Raw genomic sequence first — 21,881 nt, forward strand, 5'->3', positions numbered from 1 at the left:
GTGTCTCAGCGGATTTGTCAGTGTCCTGAGACAAAACCGAATACCTAACAGTTTTGTTTATTAAGTAGTTAGCTCCAACTAACTCCAAAGTAGTAGATTGTGTGGTGTCCCTAGAAAATTTAAGCTATCCTGTGGTGCTCCTGTGATTTCACTGTAGTCTCCTAGGTGCCTCAAGCTCGCAGGCTGGGACCCACAATATAACATCACGTATGCCTATGTGTATGGTGGTGTGAGCTCTGGTTGAGGGTTTGAGGAAAGATTTGGGAGAGTCAAGATGAGAGACACTGAAAATCAGTAAAAGGTGTTCAAAGGATCATCCCACATCTGTGAGGCCCACAAGGAGGGTTAACAGTCCATGTCTGGTGGCTCCACGGAGCTCAGCTCTGCAACTATCTTCTGTCAGTGCTAACAGCTTAGGAAGGAGGGCAGAGAGGTCAGGGCTGGTGCAGCAGAGGCCAAGGTCATGAGGACCTCACAGGGATGTCTGATGATCACCTGAAGGTAGCGAGGCCTGGGAGCAGGGCAGGGCTGAGGATCTGACAGGCATGGGGAGGCCGATGTGAAGGCTGAGGAGGAAGGAGGGGTGGGGGTCAAGGAGGCTGTGAGCAGATGAGCTCCCCAGGTGCTCTCAGGTCCCTTCCCACTCTTCCCAGGCTCCCTCGCCCTCCAGCTTTCGGGCAGTTCACATCAGCAGAGGCACTGGTGGAATACTGCAGGGTGGAAGAAAGGGAGACTTAAGGTAATTTCTCACTCTCTTCCCCTGCTTCCTGTGGCATTGCTGGCAGTGGCTGTGTTTTCTCTTTGGTTCCAGGTCCTACAGGGAAGCCCCACCCTCCATGGTTCCAGCTCCCAATAAGCAGCCCCTGCCTGACGGCCCTGGTTTCTCGGCTGGTTAAGCTGCTTCCTTCTACTGTTCCTCCAGTCCTACCTCTATAACCTGTGAACCGCTTCTCTGGTTGAAATACTATCTAGAGTGGTTTCTGTCTTCCTCAGTGGACTTCCACTGATACACTGGAATAGAATTATATAAGAACGAATACCTAGTCCCATCTCCTTCTTACCCCTTTGCCTCAAAACAAGTGAAGAACAATAGATAGTTTTAAAATTATCCAATGGAGCATAATAAAGGAGAGTGCAAGCACGGACATAAATCTCTACTGAATGGGGAAAAGGAGGGGCATCATGGCCTTGGGTTTATGGGGGAGCCAGCACAAGCTTCCCTGCCACCTTTCTGAGATAGAGGCAGTGTGGACACAGAGCCAGGGGTGAGCGTGTGGTCATCTACCGGCCTCTCTGACCCTACAGTAGCTCCTCAAGCATAGGTTTTTGTATCTGAAATTTCTTTAATTGTGTTTTTTAACTTTAAGTTGCTCTGCATCTCCAGGAAGTTTTTATTGAAATAGAATGAGTAATACAAGAAAGCCACTCAATTAGACCAGGATGGACTGGAAAGGTTGGGGGAAGTTTTAGGGGATGGAGCCCTCATAGAAAGTTTGGGTTTAATGAGGCACAGAGGAAAGGAAAAGGCCTTCTATGGATGAGCCAAATGGAGGTGGCCATAGGGACCAAAGAACAGAGAGGCACAGGTCTGCTGGGGAGAGACAGTGGCCACCTCCACCTGGCTGGTGCTTTGAGCAATGGCAGGGCAGAAGCTTGGACAGGTGGGCTGGAACCTGGAGGACCTCAACTTCTGTCCTGTGGACGGAGAATTCACTCAGAAGCCAATGGGAAACAGTCAGAGATTTCTGAGCAGAGCCAGAGCATGTGGGAAGTGGTATGTTAGAAAAAACCCAGCCCTGAGCCTGGTGGCAGTGTGGGGAATGGATAAGAGGCAGGGAGAAATCTGAGACAGGAAGACGGATGAGGAGGCTGCTGCAATAATCCAGGCGTGATGTAATGAGGACCTGAACTGGAAGAGTGGCAGGGGCCCAAGGAAACAAAGGACGTGAGAGACATTAGGAAGGACTGTTCCATGGGATTAGGCTTAAATCGGATAGGATTCTATTAGATTAGGAGGGTTCTAGGAGATGGATGAGATTCAAAACAAGGTTGACTTGCTGGAAGTACTTCCAAAATGTCACTTTATTACTTCTTCACAGATATTTATGACTTCCCCAGTGTCATTACCTAACTCATTTACAGTCTGGAGACTCACACCCACTTTATCCATCATGCAGATTCACTCCTACTCTATATGTCTTCACAGATAGATCAGCCTGAACCGTCAAGAAAGTCTATATCGTGATAACATGTAATTAGTTTTTTAAACCAAGACTACAGAATCCCCAAACTCCCAAATAGAGGCTTAGTCAAGAATTACTAGAGGGCTTCCCTGGTGGTGCAGTGGTTAAGAATCCACCTGCCAATGCAGGGGACACGGGTTTGTGCCCTGGTCCGGGAAGATCCCACATGCCGTCGAGCAACTAAGCCCGTGCACCACAACTACTGAACCTGCGCTCTAGAGCCCGCGAGCCACAACTACTGAAACCCACGTGCCTAGAGCCTGTGCTCCGCAACAACAGAAGCCACCACAATGAGAAGCCCGCACACCACAATGAAGAGTAGCCCCCGCTCACTGCAACTAGAGAAAGCCCAGGCGCAGCAACAAAGACCCAATGCAACCAAAAATAAATAAATAAAATTAATTAATTAAAAAAAAAAAGAATTACTAGAGAAGCTCAGAACTGGGAACTAAACATTAACTTAGTTTGCCCAACTGGAGGACAGACTACACTGCTCTGCAGGCCATGTGACGGCTCCAAGCCCAGGTGCCTTATCCAGGAATCACTCCAGCGCAATCCAAGCTGTCCTTGAATTACAAAGGAGGATCGTATCTGCCAGAAAAGAAGGCCATCCTGTCAGTAAAGGCATGGTTATTCTGTACATAATTTGGTGGTAAATAGAGCCCTTCCCAGAATTTTCCTCTGAGCTTCAATCAAGGCATTTAGATTTCAAGTGTCAATTAAATAGATCATATTGTGTTTATAAGTGTAAGGATGTATTGGGAGAGAGACAATATAAATGATAATGAAAGAGAACCATAGTTTGATCTAATCTGTGCAAAGCCTTGATGAAAGACTTTCTTGTGTGCCATATGTAAGTAATAATGCTATGATCACACGGTCACTGCTATTTTTCCCCAGAGAATAATTTCCCCACTAGGAATTATGACTATACCCTCCAAAGCAGAATTTCTATTTTAAGAATATAAAGCAGCTAAAGATCTATGAGCAGCACTTACTATTCAGCCTGGTGAGTTTCCTACAAGCCTTCACACTTATCCCCACAACAATGAAACCCCCCCTGGCAGACCCCTTCAATTCACAGACCTAGTTCTCAGCCACCTGCCTCGACCCATGATTTTCCCTCCCCCTGTCCTGCTTTTGAGTGTTCAGGTCATCAGTTTCCTTCTGCCATTTCTGTCCTCCCTCCCACAGGACTCAATGCACGATGTTCCCTTCCAATGTTGACCTGGGTTCCACTGGTTGACATTCTGATGCCCCACTCTGGACATGCTTTCTATTTTTATGAGAATTTTAAATTTATTCAAAGTTAAAATAATAATACATCACCCTCCTCTTGATTGAAATGTACACTTCTGGCTAGGTCCTGGTATTGGGGCAATTTCTTTTTTTAAACAAATGTGTAGGGAGCACCTACTAAGTATTAGGCACTGGGCTAAATGCTGAGATAGCAAAGTGAAAGTCATGTCCCCCATCCTCAATGAGCCCTCAGGCTGGAAGAGACAGAAAATTACAGCACACAAGCACACACTAGCTACAAGAATCCCTATTGATTTGGATAGGAATTTGCTGTTCTCAGTCCAATCCCAAAATAAAATACTTAAAACTTATCAGAAGGATTTGGCAGGAGTAAAATCAGTTGTTGTGTTTTGGGGATCATGGATGGTTTATATTCTTATTTAAAACTTTCTTTAATAGCAAGACAATATTTATACATAAATTCAAAAATAAATTTTGGATAATATCCACTATGACCAGCAACCCCATTTACCCACCTGCCACATCTGATGGAGATGTCTGACTGATGGGGTCAGACCTCCAAGCAAGAGCTGGGGACCTCATCTGTCACCCCTCTGTGGACACCCCTGCCTGCACTCAACTGTAAAAGCCCCCAGAAGGGGCTCAAAAAGGGCGAGCAACAAAGGTTCTTTCTTCTGGTCTCCTCCAAGTTCCTCTGTCTTTAGCTCACTCTCTGTCTTTGCACATTTGCTGCTTGTCTGCCCTTAATAAGCCCAACAGTGTGTGAGCATCAGGGCAGATGCAAAGGAAATGAAGTCTCTGCCTTCCAGGGTTGCCCCAAAGTGAGATTCCAGGCGTAGCCACCGCTGTGAGAGGGTGGTGGAGGCAGAAGGGGTGGGCAGAGAGCAGCACTGGCAGAATGTGGGTGGGTATAGAGCCTGGGCTTCAGCGAACAGGGGCAGGCTGGGCCCAGAACTTCATCTCCCACTCAGCTTAGGAGCCTTGGGAGGCCTTTGGAGGGGTTAACCGAGGTGCCTGTTACGTAACCAGGACCACTGCTTCTCAGGGAGTTCACAGCAGGACACCCACGTACTGTCAGGGTTTGTTCTGTGGCGACTTCCAAATTAGGAAGCTCAACTAGCCTGGAAAGCCAGGAATGCAGGAGGAGAAAAAGGCATGTTCCAAAGAGGGGGCTGAGCTAATCTTGCCCCACAGCCTGGAAAGGAAGCGTCTCAGGTCCTCTCTCTGCCCACAGCTCCGATCACCCCCTCCTCCAGGTCAGAGGGGACTTTTATTTCCTAAAATTCATTTGGTTTAACTTCTGACAATGTGTGCACTTATCTTTATTGAAAGCATCAGTAAAGAACATTTGTAGCTTCCTGAATTCTCACTCCATTCATGGCCTGTGATAGAAGGTGATTCACTTTTAGGTCATCAATGCCAATAAGCCAATAACAATGGGTTTGATTTTCCTTTGGTGCGAGGGACCCAGGCTCAGGCAATACTGGCCAATGATTATCATTTATGGTAGAATTTAAAATGGAACTTTTCTTTTAAGAGCCTTTTTTTTTTTTTTTTCGGTACGTGGGCCTCTCACTGCTGTGGCCTCTCCTGTTGCGGAGCACAGGCTCTGGACGCGCAGGCTCAGCGGCCATGGCTCACGGGCCCAGCCGCTCTGCGGCATGTGGGATCCTCCCGGACCTGGGCATGAACCCATGTCCCCTGCATCGGCAGGCGGACTCTCAACCACTGTGCCACCAGGGAAGCCCTAAAATGAAATTTTGATTCATTAAACCATTTTTGGCTGTTTGGTCTTAAAACGTGCACCTATATATTTTCACATGGAGGCTCAAAGACAAACAGGTGCTGGTCTCTTGGTTGAAGTTTTATGGTGACTAGTAAGTTAGGAGGGGTGAAGAGCAGGAAAGCAGGGCATGACGCTATCTGTCCCGAGGCCAGATGGGAAAAGGTGCAGTTTGCTGGATCACAGGCCCCCAGGCAAAACGTCTCATTTCTTCTGCCATCTTCCTGTCTTCTTTGTGTCCTGGGTGAGCCCCCTGCCTTGGCCCCCAAGCTCTGTGAGGGCGTTTGTGCGGGGCACAGTGTCTGTTCTCTGTATCCTTGGGTCCCTGAGAAATGACTGATTGCTCCCCAGAGGTAAGAAGTACAACATTCCGAAGAATCTGGGGGAAAGGTCCCTGGCTCCTGGCCCCACCCCACCAGGCTATTTTGCAGCACACACTTTCTCCCTTGATTGAACTGCTGCACACCCTGCCACCGGACCCCTGTCCCATGTAATGTAGCTGCTCAGACCAGGACACAGGAAGACAAGCAGAGTGCAGGGGCAGTCAGCAGCCCAGCCCACGCCAAAAGGGAGTCAACCATACAATACTGTACCGAGTTAACAATACTGTATTGTACATTGAAACCCTTGTTAAGAGGGTAGATCTCGGGCTTCCCTGGTGGCGCAGTGGTTCAGAGTCCGCCTGCTGATGTAAGGGACACGGGTTCGTGCCCCAGTCCAGGTAGATCCCACATGCCGCGGAGCGGCTGGGCCCGTGTGCCATGGCCACTGAGCCTGTGTGTCTGGAGCCTGAGCTCCGCAACGGGAGAGGCCACAACAGTGAGAGGCCCGCGTCCCGCAAAAAAAAAAAAAGAGAGTAGATCTCATGTGTGTTCTTACCACAGTGAAATAAACATTTTAAAGAAAGGAGTCAGTCAATCTGGCTGCCTTTGGTTGCTTTGGTTTCAGGAAGAGTAGAACAGATAGAGACACTGAGGGGCAGAGGGGCAGCGACCTGCCTGAAGGTGCACAGTGGGTGTTGGCAAGACCGAGCATCACCCCTGCCCCCCAGTAATGGCTGGAGGGAGTCTTGGGGGGAGTAAAAAGCTAGCAGGGGGGCTTCCCTGGAGGCACAGTGGTTGAGAGTCCGTCTGCCTATGCAAGGGACATGGGTTTGTGCCCCAGTCCGGGAAGATCCCACATGCCGCGGAGCGCCTGGGCCCGTGAGCCATGGCCGCTGAGCCTGCGCATCCGGAGCCTGTGCTCCGCAACGGGAGAGGCCACAACAGTGAGAGGCCCGCGTACCACAAAAAAAAAAAAAAAAAAAAAAGCTGGCAGGGCTGATCTGGGGCATTTGTCCAAACTGTTTTCTGGGCCTTTTGTTAATTAATCGATTCAAAACTTCTTTCATCTAATAAATATTTGCTTGTCATTTAAGTACCAGGCCCAATGGTAAACAAACAAACAAACAAAACCCCTCAAAACGGCATAGTACCTGGTGGAGTTTACTGTCTAGCTGGGAACACAAGCAAGCATCAGGTGATTGGCCTACGTTGCGCTGAGGTGGGGCTCAGAGAGCTTTCAGAGAGGCACCCAGCCTCACTTGGCCTGGGGACAGGATGGGGGAGGACAGACATGGAAGGATGAGTAGGGGTCGGTCAGGCAACCTGTAGGTTTGGGGCAAGAAGATGCTGGTGAGGGTGTTCTGAGCCATCAGCAAGCTTGCGGCAACCCCCTGCCGGAAGGAGGAAGTAAAATGGATTCCGAGAGCTGGGTAAGCCTAGAGCCTGGGGCACAATGTGGCAGATGTGAAGAGAGACCTAAGGGATTGATCAGGAGAACTTCGAAGTCAGGCTGAGTCCGAGGGTCTTGGGGAATCATCATAGGTTTCAAGCCAGGAGCAGTGTGATTGGACTTGTGCCTGGAAATGCCCCTTCTGGCTGAAGAATGGAGCCTGGGTTGGGGGAGGGCGGGAGTGGAGGCCGGCATACTGGCTAGGAGGGGCGTGCAGCCTCTGGAGGAGAGCACCGGTGGGAGAAACTGGGCTCCAAGCAGCTGCTCGTGCCACTCACTTTGACTCCCTCTTGCTTGCGTCCAGCTGGCCTCCTGGGCGCTCTATAGCTAGGCCATCACTCCCACTGAAGGCAGTGGTCAAATCATGGTACAATGTTCTGTGACCTCCTCTGGAGTCCTGGAGCAGAGGAGGGGAAGCGAGAGAACACAGCCGGGTGGAGAGAGAAGCAGAGCAGTCTCCCCAAGGGCTGTGCTCCCCAGTCTTTGGCAGATGGCCCTGTGGGCTAGTGGGTGAGGCTCTTGTCACTTGTTTTCCATTTCCAGGCTGCCTTCCTAAATGTCGCTCTTATCTCAGGAAATGAGTTTGAAGTTTCGCAGACTCTTGGTGCCGGGGATGGCAGAACAGCCTTTGCTGTGTCTGAGAGGGCTGCTCTCTGGTCCTGATGGCCCTGGTGGCTGTTGGGGTCTCCTCAGGCACTCCCTGGCCATGGCACCTTGGCCAAGTGGTTGATCAGCCTGGACCCCTTCCTCTTCCAGAGATAGTAGAGACTTGTCTATAAGTTATCCCCAGAGAGTCTACGTAGAGAGGTGGTCCAAGGGCTTGGGGACATTAATGCCTCCTGATGGGGAGAGGATGGGAGAAATGAGAGGAAGGTGGTCAGTGAGGCCACTGTCAGTACCAGCCTAGGGGAAGGAAGGTTTTGCTGACCATCCTGACCGTCTTCCAGTTGTTGCAGCACCTGACCCATCTTCCATATCACTCTGTTGGCTTAAGACATCTGTAAACAGAGTGAATAAAACATGGAGGTTTTTTGTCCAACAGGTTTGTTTTCCTGTTTCAGACTCTGGAAGAGGAAACGCTTTTGCTCCCCTGGCTCTGCCATCCGCCCTCCCTGGACCCAAGGCGACTGTCTTCCCCTCCGAGGCTCTTGCCCTCAGAGAGGCTGCCGGCCATCCTACCCTGACGTACCCTGGCTGTGTCGCAGGAGCCACGCGCTGGATGCCGCAAGCCAGAGTTGCACCGCCTTTCCTGGCCCTTGGCTCCACTGCCTGGCTGTGAGCCAACACTTCCCTTTATAGAAGGTCTATTTACCGGCAAGACGTGACCAGAAAATGCCTCATTTGCATAATGAAGGTTCAGGTGCAAATGGTGGAAGTGGAGAAACAGCCTTGGGGTCCCAGGAGCCCCTGCTACCTTGTGTGTGACATCTAAGTCTAACTCAGCCTTGGGAGCCCCATCACCGGGCCCTGCCCCTGCTCCAACAATAGGCATCACTCCTGCCAAGGAAAGCTGGCTCAGGTCCTGGAGGGCAACACCCGTGGCTCCCACCTCCCTGGCAGGAGGCACAGGGCAGACAAGAGTTCTGTAATCTACAGCAAGCCCGTTGCATTCTTGGAGACTTGCCCTACCCCAGGCATAAGGCTTGCACGGGGACTTAAGCAAGGATAAGATTGTAAGCCAGTCCTGAACTGTGTGGCGGATTATCCCACGTTGAGCCAACATGGCCAGGTCTTCAAGGCCCTGCACCCGTCTATTGTTTTGTCCTCTTTTTGTTCTATTTTGCTTCTAATTGGATAAACTATGGCATAGAGCAGAGGTTAAGATGCCCAATATTAGAAAAGAGAGGGTCAGGCCTCAAACCCAGACCTAATATCCTGTATCATGTGATGTGGTAAGAAGGAAGTTGGGGCAAATGAATTAAAGGGGCTCTGTGTGGCCCAGGACAGTGTCCGCCACAAAGTGCCTTAATCCCTTCTTTATCCACTCATTTATTCAATAAATATGTCATATGCTTACGTTTCTACAGACACTGGTAGTTAAAAAATGGATGTCACCATCCCTGTCCTTCATGAGTTCACATTTCCCCCTCTGTTACTGTTATAGACTTATTCTTCTACAAAGTTTATTTGCAAAATCAACAAATGCTTCTTATCTTTTAATATACTTGAGACTCTCCCAGTATCTTGTTAACAGGCTGACTCTGAGTCAGTACGTCTGGGTGGACCTGAGGTTTTGCATCAGGATGTGATGCTGTTGGTCCTGGACCACTTTGAGTAGCTACGGTCTGTTCTTCAGAAGAGGTTTCTACTTTGGTCTCTCTAAGTCAAACCCACCACATACTCTCCTTCTGGCTGAAACTTTAGTCCAGCTGCGGCATATTGCAGGAATTCCATCCACTGGTAACATAGCATAGTGGCTAACTGTATTCATCTGAATGTCAAGCCAACTCAACCTTGAGTCCTGGTTTTGCTTCACACATGGAATTTGGAGAATTTACTTACACTTGCTAAGCTTCAGGTTTTCCACTGGTGATGGGAATGATAATATTAGTACCTACCTCATGGATTGCTGTAGAAAATAAATGTGCAAATGCGTGTACAGTTCTTAGTACAGTTCCTCATACATAGTAAGAACCCTGTAAATTCTTAAAAACAGTAAAATGCCAATTTTTTTTGGCTGAGTGCAAGATGTGGCTCTTAAGCTGATGGGTCTATCCATAGCTAAAGAATGATTTGGATTCCTTGGAAGAGTTATAACATCATCTCCAAGGCCATAGGGTATTGCAATAGAGAAGAGTCCTTGATAACCCTGGTCCTGGCCGCTGCAGTGGGCCAGAACATCTGCCTTGTACTATGGGTGTGGCTAGTGAATACTTCTGAAGGGACCTATGCCAAGAGAAATGACATTGTTTAATGAATGACCTGCTGCTGTGGGTACTTCTGAGGAAATATTGGGGCCAGATGGGGCCTCTTGGGACCCCAACCAGGAGTGAGTGGGGGACTTCCTGAGCCCTTTCTGTTGTTTCTAGGAGGGTGCTAGATGTCACTGCCTCTATGCTGACTGTTAGGATTGGCTGTGGCTTTCTGTCTGGGAAAAGTATTTAATTCTGGACCTTAACTAATGACAGGAACTGGACCTGACCACTGAATTTGCCTCAGGATGGTAGGATTGGGATCACAGAGCATCCCAATGGAATCCATTCATTGTGCTGGGCCACAGTCAATAGGAAAAAGAGGAAATTTTCCCAAATTAGTGTATAGCTCCTTCCCAGTGCTGTTGATATTACTGCCTTCTACTATGTTTAAATGCAATTTCTTTTTTTTTTCACTACAGTGGCTGTCTCTATTTTTTTTCTTTTTATAGATTTATTTATTTATATTGTATTTTTGGCTGCGTTGGGTCTTCATTGCTGCAAACGGGCTTTCTCTAGCTGCGGCGAGCGGGGACTACTCTTCGTTGTGGTGCACAGGCTTCTCATTGTGGTCGCTTCTCTTGTTGAGGAGCACGGGCTCTAGGCTCACAGGCTTCAGTAGTTGCAGCACGTGGGCTCAGTAGTTGTGGCTCACGGGCTCTAGAGTGCAGGCTCAGTAGTTGTGGTGCACGGGCTTTGTTGCTCCGCGGCATGTGGGACCTTCACGGACCAGAGCTGGAACCTGTGTCCCCTGAAGTGGCAGGCGGATTCTTAACCACTGTGCCACCAGGGAAGTCCAGTGGCTGTTTCTGATGCTGCTAAATTATAGTTTGTGTACGTGCATGTTTTTTCCCACATATGTAGGTGACAAACATGACACTAATCTAACATTTGGTGTATCTTCAAGCACATGGAGAGGATCAGAGAGGATCCATGATGCAGGGGAGTGGTTGATGTTAATTCATAGGTTTCTTTTGCCTTTGTCTCAGTAAGGAAATAGATTGCAATAGTAATACATTTTGGGGGTTTTATTTCACGGGGAAAGTAGAAAATTGCCTTGTGAGGATAGCTCCACTCAATGATTATTCAGAGTTTCAGGTACTAAAATTCACCATTTCTGTGCTTTATATTAATGGCTTTGATAAGTTAAAAAAAATTAAATATATTTCACTCTTCCTCTGCCAAAGCACGTGAATAGCAGCAGGAAGGACTGAATTAAGAAGATAATTTATTTCAGAATAATAAATTATTTCAGATAATTTATTTTAAATAGGGGGAAAGAGCTTTCAAACTCATGGCTCAGAACCTCAAGAAACAAGATTTAACAAATTTAAGGAGCACAAATTTAAGGACAAAGGATACACAAGAGAGGAAAAGCAGAGAGGGGCTCTGACCTCAGGGAGTGTCTTGGGGGTTAGGACATAGATAAGGAACAATTCGGCAAATATGTTAATTAAATAATTTCACATCCTGATTAGGACTGTAAAGGCAATAACAGGAAATGTGCTGAAGAATAACCCAGGGCACCGCCTATTTTGGCTAGGGTGGTGAAGACAGACCTTCCTGAAAGAGCGACCTTTAAGCTGAGACTGTAGGATGAGAAGCAACAAGGTCATGCTCTCTTTCTCTGGCGATTTAGTTAAAGTTAATGAAAAGGGTGGAATAGATAACTTACCCTTGGCCAGGCCGATTTCCCACCTACTTCTCAGTGCCAGGGAGCTAACATTTTTAAAGGCTTTGTGCAGGAGCCTTCTTAAGCCCAAGCCCTTTGTGACAGGGTGACCCCATCTTCAGCAAAGGAAAGCAATTCTGTAGGTTAAGCAACTTGGCAAGGGTTGCACAGGGAGTATAACAGCCTTGGTTGAGGAATAGCACGTCAGGAAAATACAAGTATTGACGGCTTTTATTTTTCCAGGCAACTGATAAAACCGTTTTTTTATTTTGTTTTTGTTTTTTTTTTGGACGAGGGCCCACCTTGCATACACTAGCTGAGGAGGGGAAATGTAAGACAGAGTTTTAAAGGTATCTCAGTACATCTAAATACATTTAGCTTGACTCAGCAATTAGTAGTCAGATCTGGGTGTTAAATTTTTGGTCTCATTTTCCTGCATCCTCTCTATTCCTAGCCCCTGTTGAGGGTAGAGCAAAGCTGGTAGGAAAGACCAAGAGGTCAGTTTTGGACAAATACGTTTGGCATGCCTATTGGGCAACCTATTAGGGATGGCGAGTGGGCAGTTGACATATGAATTTAGAATTTAGGAGAGAGATACAGGCTAGGGGTATATTCTTGGGAGTTGTCAGCCTATAAATGGCATTTAAAGTCTTGAGACTGAAAGAGGTCATCCATGGACTGAGTGTGGTAGAAAAGAGAGGTCCAAACACTGAACTCTGGGGTACTCCAGAGTTTGGGGAGAAAATGAAGAATCATCAAAGGAGACTGAAAAATGCTGATGAGAAAAAAGGAAAACAAAGCAAATGTGGAGTCCTGAATACCAAGAGATAAAAGGATTTGCAGGAGAAGGGAATGATCTGCTACATCAAATTCTGCTACTACATCAAGTAAAATGCTGACTGAGAATTGAATCAGCAATGTGGATGTCATTGGTGATCTAGAAAAGAGTGGTTTTGGTGAAATGGTGAGGACAAAGGCTTGATTGCAACAGGCATAAGAAAGAAATGGAGAAGAGGAACTGGAGACAGAAACTTTGAGAATTTTTCTCTATAGAAAGCAGAGAAGTGGGGCAGCAGTTAAATGGGAAGAGGAATCAAAGGGATTTTTTTTAAGATAGGAAAAATAACAGTATATGTATGCAGATAGGAGTAATTCAGGAAAGAGAGAAAATTAGGGCAGGAGAGAGAGGAGACTTACTGGAGTGATGTCCTTGAATAGGTGAGAGGGAATGGGAGCTAGTGCCCAAGTGGGGGGATTGGCCTTTTGGCACAAATGGTTCTTCCACAGTAATAGGAGGAAAGGTAGAGGGTAGCTGCTAGTAGGTATGTAGATGTGGAGGGGAAGTTTGTGAACGTTCTCTTAAGACTGCTTCAATTTTCAATGTAGAGTTACCTGGGTGTCAAAAATAGAAAATTAAAACCTGGGAGAGCAGGCTTGTGTGTTAGTTCTGTAGCCACCATGATGAGGGCATGGTAGTTGGGCAGGCACTGCCTGGGGTTGGATTTTAATAGCCATGAAGGGAGATAGACAAGATTATGGGCTAGCATAAGGAGCTAAGGTGACTGCATAAAGCCCAGACTCTTAAAAGACACCAGTGAAAGTTTGGAAAACATTCTGCCCAGTGGCCCAGGGAGATCATGGGGAAGCTTATCTAGTTCTGCCTAGGCTCTGAGTGAATAAAAGCACTCAGGGAAATGGAAACCCCTGGCTTGAGCTCCTGGAAAATTAGTGGTTCAAATATATGCAAGCCTCATGGGGCAGAAACCCAAAATCCAGAGCCAGTGATGCCTATGGGGCACCTGCAGAAGCAAATAAAAAGCAAATTGTCCCCTACTCCCCTTCACATCCCACTGGAGGGATGCTCTCACAATCAAGACTGCAGGCAAGTCTCACAGGAAAACAATTCCCACTAAGGATGAACTCACTGTAAAAGTTATAAAACACATGAGATAAAAAAAATCCAACATGAATGAGATTAAGAAGATCCAGCTAATAAAAGGATTAGAGACTCAAATACTTCAGATAATAGAACAATTGCCTAGAGACTTTAAAATAAATGAACTTAAATGAGTAAGAGCATATAATAAGAAATCAGAAGCATAAGAAAAGAACAACACAATAAAAATAGAATTTCTAGAAGTAAAAAATCATTAATACTAAAATATCAGTGAAGAAATAAAACAACAGATTAGAAACAGTTGAAGAGGGAATCAGAAAATTAGAAGATCTCTCTGAGGAGAATTAACATAGAGAAATAAAGAAACTGAAACTATGAAATTGATGTGAAAAGCATGGAGGCAAAACAGTCCAACTTATGCCTAATAGGAGTTTCAGAAGAGGAAAAGGAAAGGGAATGAAAGGAAAGTAAATATTAAAAACAAACAAACAAACAAAAAGCCAATGACTGGGAATTTCCATAATTGATGACATGAGTCCTCAGAGATAGGAAGTACAATGTCCCAAAGAGTATAAATGCAGTCAAATTCACACGTAGATGCATCAGGGTGGAAATGCGTCTAGAAGGCTAATAAGAGAAGATTCTGAAAGGAACCCAAGATAAGAGACAATTTATCTAAAAAGAAATATTTAGACTTAGACTTCTTAACAGCCACAACAGACAATGGAGTAATGACAATGTCATCACTGGAGTAAGTGTCATTACTCCAGATGACAATGGAGCAATACGTCAATGTGCTGAGCAAAAATTAAAATCATACTAGAATTCTTTTTTTTTAATTTATTTATTTCATCTTATTTATTTTTGGCTGTGTTAGGTCTTCGTTGCTGTGCGTGGGCTTTCTCTAGTTGCTGCCAGCGGGGGCTACTCTTCGTTGCGGTGTGGGGGCTTCTCATTGTGGTAGCTTCTCTTGTGGAGCATGGGCTCTAGGTGCGCGGGTTTCAGTAGTTGTGGTGCACGGGCTTCAGTAGTTGTGGCGCATAGGCTTCGTTGCTCCACAGCATGTGGGATCTTCCCGGACCAGGGCTCGAACCCGTGTCCCCTGCATTGGCAGGTGGATTCTTAACCACTGAGCCACCAGGGAAGCCCCATACTAGAATTCTATAGCTAGCTAAATTATCACTCAAGAGGGAGGGTCAAATATGGACATTTTTGGATAAAAACTGAAAGAATTTACTGTTTATAGAGTGTTGCTAAAACAATTACTAAAGGATGTGCTCCAGAAAGAAGGTGTGGGGTCTATTTTATTATTTTTTTGTATATTTCTGTTTTTCTGATATGTTCCAAAAGTAAAATAAAAATTCCTTATCTATTTATGTATCTAAATAAATCTATCTAAAGCAGTTTAGCTTCTAGTTGCTGCCTTCATTGATCTCCAAAAAAATTAAGTCCTAGAATTGGGTTAACTCTGAAGTTTTTTCTTACTTCACAGAAAGATTGGTCTTAATCAAAATGGCTTGAGAATTAAAAAAAAAAAGAAAAGAAAAGAAAGAAAGGAGGAAGAGAAAAAGCAGAACCTGGGAATAGATCCCTAGAGAATTACTCTGGTCAGTTTATGAGTCTCAAAACTTTACAAAGATATGCTTCCAGAGGCAACCTCTGGCCGAAAACCAAAGACCATTACCAAAAAATTATTGAAATTCTCCACAAGCAGGTGAACCATCCATTTAGAAGGCAGCCAAACACTCAGGAGACCTTGTTAATGTAGATGAATTAGCTGAAAAGAATGCTAAGACTTTGGTTCACATATTTTATTTCTCTGACTAGATACTTCTCTGGGGATAGAGGAAAGTGCCTATATGGGATAGTAAAAGTTTGTAAACATATGAAATTAATGAGACATTCCTAAAGAAAATGTAAGAGAAAATTTTTTGTGTGGAAAATGGGAAGAGGGGCTATAAAAATGGTGAATGCTGGGAAACTGATGTTTAAAAAAAAAAAAAAACCCTGTAAGGGAAGTAAAGGTAACAACAAAGAGAACAGTACTACACTGGGAGAAGAAATGTGGCCATAAAAATCTCTATTTGAGAAAGGAGGCTTCTGAGAAGAGTATGTAATCCTATCATTTGGCATAGGTTGGAGCCCTCTTTTGGGCTGCCAGGAAAGATGCTTAAATCACAGTGTTTATAGTTTCCTTCCATGGAACTTCAGGAAAATAGCCAAATATGCATTATTGAATATGGATTCAAATCTGATGGGCTGAGTCATGCACTATATTGGGACTCGAATTCTCAATTTGGCTCCTTCCTTAGGTTCTCGGGTCATCTTTCATCCAGGGAAGATGTATTGAGCCTGACTCCATGCCAGGCAGTGCACAAGGGGTCCAGCAGTCCTACTTCAGTTCTCTAGGTCATCATTCTCCTTGGCAATTATTTCACAACTGTTCTCTCTCCCCAACGTTCCGATACTTTATCTACCCTCTCTCAGCTAATGATCTCTCTCCTCATCTCACTGAGAAAACAGGAGTACGTAGAAGAGAACTTTGACAGTTTCTACCAATTGTATCTACACAACTATACTCAGCCTGCCCTCTAGTTACAATGAGTTAACTGGCTGGGCTCCTAATTGGGGCTAAACCCTCTGTAGGGTCACTGGATCTCTTCTCCTCTCATCAACTCCAGCCATTCTCCTCTCCATCCAGCGCTCTCTGTACCGGGATCATTTCCAGCATCATCCGAGTACTCCCTTGATTCCATGTGCAGCTCCATCTCCCGTTTCTCTGCACTTCTTTTACTACTACTGCTACTACTATTACTACTACTACTACTGCTACTACTACTACTTACAACTACTACTACTATTACTATTACCACCAGTACTAAATCTTCTACAGAGTTATCTGTATTTATAGTTGCCACTTCCTCTTCTCCCATGCTTCCTTAAATTCTTCCAATCAGGATTTCATCTCCACAACTCTACTAAAACAGCTCTTGCCAAATTCACTGACAGCCCTCATGCTGCCAAGTCCAATAATCATCTCAGATCTCATTATTTGACACAGTTGATCACTCCTTCCTTTTTGAAACAATTTCTCTGCTTAGCCCTCAGTTCACCACTTCTCTTGATTCTCCTTCCTGTCTCAGTGAACATACCTTCTCAGTGTCCTTTGCTTTAAAAGGCTCTTCTCATATTCCTGATCTCCAGTTGCTGGAATGCCCCAGGACTCAGTCCTTGGAGCTCTCCTCTAAGTACAGGCCCTCCCTAGGTTATCTTATACAGTCTCATGACTTTAAATACCATCTCTCCATTAATAATTTCCACATTTGTATATCCAGCATGACCTCTCTCTTGAACTGGTTTCCCACTTGACATCTCCACTTGAATATCCAATATGAATGTCAAAATTTATATTTCTAAATACCAACTCTTCATTTCCACCCCACCCCCAATCTGCTTCTCCTTCTGTCCTCTCCACCACATTTAATAGTGGCTCCTTTCTATTAGTTGCTTAGGTCAAATATCTTGTGCTATCATGCAGTGAAAAAAGAGGAGACTGAGATTTAGGCAAGCTGGTTTCTAGGCTGAGGTCCACCACAAAAGCAATGTGCCATGGGTCTGTTGGCTGACTTCTCTGGGGAGAGGTTCCCTCCCCTCCCACTTTCTTCCTCTGTCAAATGAAGAGGTTCAGTAGTGCTACTGCAGGGAAATCAACCTGATTTTCTGAGTTAGCACCACTTACAATTAACTCTGTTCCATTCCATCCAATAAATATATGTCAAACATCTACCATGTCCAAGACACTATGCTAATGACAATGAGAAAAAAAAGGCACTCCTTACCCTCATATCATACTTCATAAGGAACAGAAGACCTTGCATATTAGAATGAAAATAAATATATATTTTTAAACTATGTAGTATAGTTTTGTACCCTACCCTCATCTTCAGATGAGGAAACTGAACTGATGTTCAGAAAAGTGAAGTGACTTATTCATGAATATACAGCTAATAGGTAGTGGAGTTGGGACTTCCCAAAAGGGTCAAATTCGATTACTCCAAAGACAAAATTCAGTTCATTTCCCCAACATTACCACTTTAAAAAAATCAGAATATAGTTTCCAAAGCTTAAAGCTTTTGAATTTTGATAACCTTTTAGAAGCAGTACGCGAGGTCCCATTGGGAGAAGATCCTTATATTTTTGCAGCTTGATAGTCTATCTATACCAATATGCAAGAGTAGGCAGGATTTAAATGCCTAAAGATGAATAGCTTGTCCACCTGTGTACACAGTCCAGTGTTTGGACAGGATGAGCTACGATTAATTTAAATCAATAACTTAAAAACAAAGCACTCCACCCATTCTATAAGAAAGGATCATAAAATTCACAAAGGGCACCTGAAACAGCCCATAAAGAACAGTCATGGTTAATGCCTGGGTCAATACTATCCACCTATAATTTACAAAAACTATGAGAGAGAAAGCCACAGGGGTCTCGACACACCCATCCTAACTATGAACTAATTTCTCCCTGACTATGAGGGAATCCTTTTCTAAGGAATTCAGTTCCTTGAACTTGACCTTGCTTAGCGTCTTTAGAGTGAAGTAGAAAATGACTGCCAGATTGAGAGAGAAATCTTTTATTTTTTGGCCAGACTCTGATCAGTGGAGAGATGAGATAATGATGCCTGGTGAGTGAGTACCCTCACTACCAGGAAGAGGAGACTTCCCTCATCTATAGCTGCTGGAAACGAGGAGTAGCCATGTGGAGCAGCAGTGCTGCTGGAGGCTTTGCAAGGCTATTCTCCGTGAATAAGGTCACTGCATTGTAAAGTCCGAATTTGTCTTAGTTGAAAGGGACCTGTGTCAGCACCTTCTGACTCCTTTGCTTCACAAATATGTCCTCAAGCATAAAAAGCACTGTACCCAGCATTATCACATTGATCTGTAAGGTGGGGTAGGGGTCAGTGTTTCCATTTTAGATGAGAATTTGAGCTCAGAAGATGTTCAATGACTCACTCAAGGTCACGCACAGCTAGTCTGTCATGGAGAAGGAGCCTGAACCATAGTTCTATCCTCTGAGTTTGGTAACTGGCCATCGCTAATCTTACAAAGCAGGATGTGAAGCTCATCAAGGTAAAGTAACTTCCCACGGTTGCCTAGGGAATTTGTACAAGGGCAGAGACTTGAGCACAGACCTCTGATAATTCAGCAGTGCCGGGGGAGTGGTCACTGCTCAATGAAGAGACACATGTCTCCCAGGGCAGGATCTTCCTTCCTTCCTTCCTGTCCCCTCAGGGATTTGCCCATCTGCCTTTTTCTACTGCTACCCTCTGTTCTCCCACTTGGATTCCACTGAAGAAAATGCCAGAAGATCCTGACACGTACACAATCTTTTCCTCCCCCTGACCCTGAGAATCAGGAAACCCCTTCAGTTTTGTGGAGTTTTGTTTTATTTTCAAATTTAATAACCATGGGAAAAAAGAAGATAAATTAATGAGGTACCCAAACTTCCAGATACTAGAAAATTTAAAAATAATAGTGGTCATTTTCCTAAAATAACAACTCTAAGTGCTTAGCATAGGACCCGATCTACTAGATGCTCAATCAATCAATAGATATCTACTCATTATTATAATAATTACTCTTGGTCATTCAGCGAATTAGAAGCAGAACCTGTCTTCACACTCCTTGCATAGCGCTCTATCACATTTGCTTCACTGGGTTGTGATGCTTGAATTAAACAGCACAGGTAAGACAGAGGTTGTGAACTTGCGGGAGAGGAGTAAAAAGATGGGGCAAATTACAGTTAATCAGTTCCAAAGGGCGGGTCATCTAGGGAGGGTTCCTGCGTGCGTGCAGGGAATGCAGGGCTCAGACGGAAGGGGTACATTGTTTGGCTCCTTGGAATAAAAAACCAAAAAAGTATGTATTTGGCTAGAGAGTTAAGAACTAATGAGAAAGAGGGGCAGAAACTATCCCCTGTGCTGCCTGTTCTGCCAGTAGGGTACAAACTTTGTTCCCTTTCGGTCCAGAGTGAAAGGAGTAGATGGTAAATGAGGAAGATTTTGGGGATCCAGAAGGGTTTTGAGGCCTGGGGAAAGGGAAGGTGCCTTCCTTAGCTTTGGACCCCTTCTAGACTATATCTAATCACACACTGGCCAAGAAATCTCCGGACTCCCCCAGCATGCTCTCCTCCCTGCTCCACTGGCACGGCCCCTCCACCCATTCATTTAGTCCCATCTCTGTCCCAGATGGCTGCAGAGCCCAGTGATTCCATGTTCCCCTCAGCTCCTCCCCAACAAGCCTTTTCCAAGACTCCCCTCCTCAGAGGGACACCCCGCCTTCCCCCATGCTGGCCATGTGGAGTCTGTCTTTTTCCTCCCATCTCTTTACACTTGTGTATTTGGTCTTTGACGCAGGGGCTGACCCCACATGTTATATTACCGTGTGCAGAGCACATTCTGCAGGCGAATGACTTACAGCACATGCTTGTCTTCTGTTCTTTCTATTAGGGGCGTGATTTAGAAGACGAATGTTTATAACATGACCCAAGGAATTTCATCCTCCTCTGGAAAATTGTGTAGGAGAGAATCTTAATGGACAAAGAGTAATGGCTTCTGGGCTCCAGCCAAATGTTTGGTCTTGTTTTAAAAAGCCTCTGCACTCACCTTTTATTGTTTATGGTAAACTCTCTACTTTACTATGGTCGCTAGCTCTTTCCAAAGGGAGTGGTGATAAATAAGTGAGCATCTCATTTGCTTTCCCAGAGAAACAAATTGTAACTGCCGTGATAATGTGTTAATTCTGTATTAAGTGATTTCTTGACCAAGTACCTTAAAAGGCTGTACAGCTTTCCTCTCCTGCATCGCACTGAGGACGGGAGTGGGGGAGAGAATCTGAAAGACAAATCAGACTGAAGCGCTGGGGACACGCAGCAGAAGAGTAAGTCCTTGTCAGTGGAAAACAACTCAGCAGTGTCTGCCTCCCATAGGTCCTTGGGAGGTGATTGGCATGATGGAACAGTACAGGATTTGCTGTCAATCCTGGTTCAATCACTTGGGTAAGGGATGTAACCACTCTGAACCTCAGTTTCCTCTTCTGAAAATGGGGAAAATAAGTACCGCTGAGGGCTGCTGCAAGGATTAAATAAAATAAAGCGTGTGTAAAGAGGATAATGGTAATAATAAATACTTCCTGCTGTGTTTTCCTCTGATAGATTTCTTGCATCATTATGACCCTGCGGAAGGAAGAGCGTGGATGCTGCCTCAGGAGAGAGAAGGCTATTATGTGGGAGTACCCCTTTAAGATGGGAAGGGGAACCGAAACTCCACAAAGGAGTCTAAGGAGTAAAATAACTTTAAGGGAATCCCTGGGAAGACTGAGAAAATGTCAAGTCCCTTTAAAGAATTCCTGCTTAAACATGACATCTCTTAACTGGTAGATTGGAAAAGGTAAAGTGTTAGCATAACGACTGGGGATAGGGCATAGATTTTCTCCAAAAATGAGGTTAACGTGTGAATTCCTAGGTTTCTCAGGGCCTAGAGAAGATTGTACTGGCCCTAAGTGAAGCTGTCCCATGGGGAAAAAGAACCCCATATGATGACAATGGGGTAGACTCTATCTAGGTGTCGGGGAGAGAGAAGGTCATGGCTCTGGAGTGCCAGGAAGCTATGTACTGGACATCTAATTAGTTGTTCAAAACCGGTGAACATGCTGCTCAGTAGAGCCAGCAACACCCCAAACCACACCATTTAAGGGGACCAGAGCCAGCAGCGAACAGGCCATGAGTTTCATCAGCCATGGACTTTAGCCACAGATATCAGACAAGTGCCCAGGGTACAGACCTAGCCAACCACAATGGGTCAAAGACCCAGTTGGTGGGCCCTTTTCCCCATCACCATGAGGACACAGCTTCCCTCTTTAGCCGGATGCCGTCTTGGTTGAGGGAGGTGGGAAACCTAAGTGATAAAACATTTTTCCAAAGAGGCATAGGTTACACTAAAAAATCTATTAGAACTTTAAAAGACTGTTTCGAATCCGAAGATTCCTGTAAATAGAAAAGTTTCTGTCTCCTGTCTGCCCGCCCCCCATCCCCGGCTCCCTATGCCTGTCCCCAGTAGGATGGGGGCTTCTGAGGATTAGTTGCAGAGGAATAAAGAGGTCTAACTGACTTGTACACTATTATATTTTAACCCTACTCTGAATTTAATAGCACCACAGATAGGAGACACTCAATGCATGTGTGTTCCCTGAAATGTAATGGAAAATATCAAATTGGGTGGAATCCCTCAAAATGAAAAGATACATTTCTTAACTAAAGTTACTTTCAAAGAAGCTCCTCC

General features: G+C 45.3%; 1 protein-coding gene across 1 annotated transcript in view; it reads right to left on the reverse strand.

Annotated features, from left to right (window-relative positions):
- Window positions 1-21,881, reverse strand: part of RMDN2 (regulator of microtubule dynamics 2) — a 242,192-nt gene that overhangs the window by 112,958 nt on the left and 107,353 nt on the right. The window lies entirely within an intron of this gene.

The sequence above is a fragment of the Globicephala melas genome, chromosome 12 (genome assembly GCF_963455315.2).
Source record: "Globicephala melas chromosome 12, mGloMel1.2, whole genome shotgun sequence".
Classification (NCBI taxonomy): Eukaryota; Metazoa; Chordata; class Mammalia; order Artiodactyla; family Delphinidae; genus Globicephala; species Globicephala melas.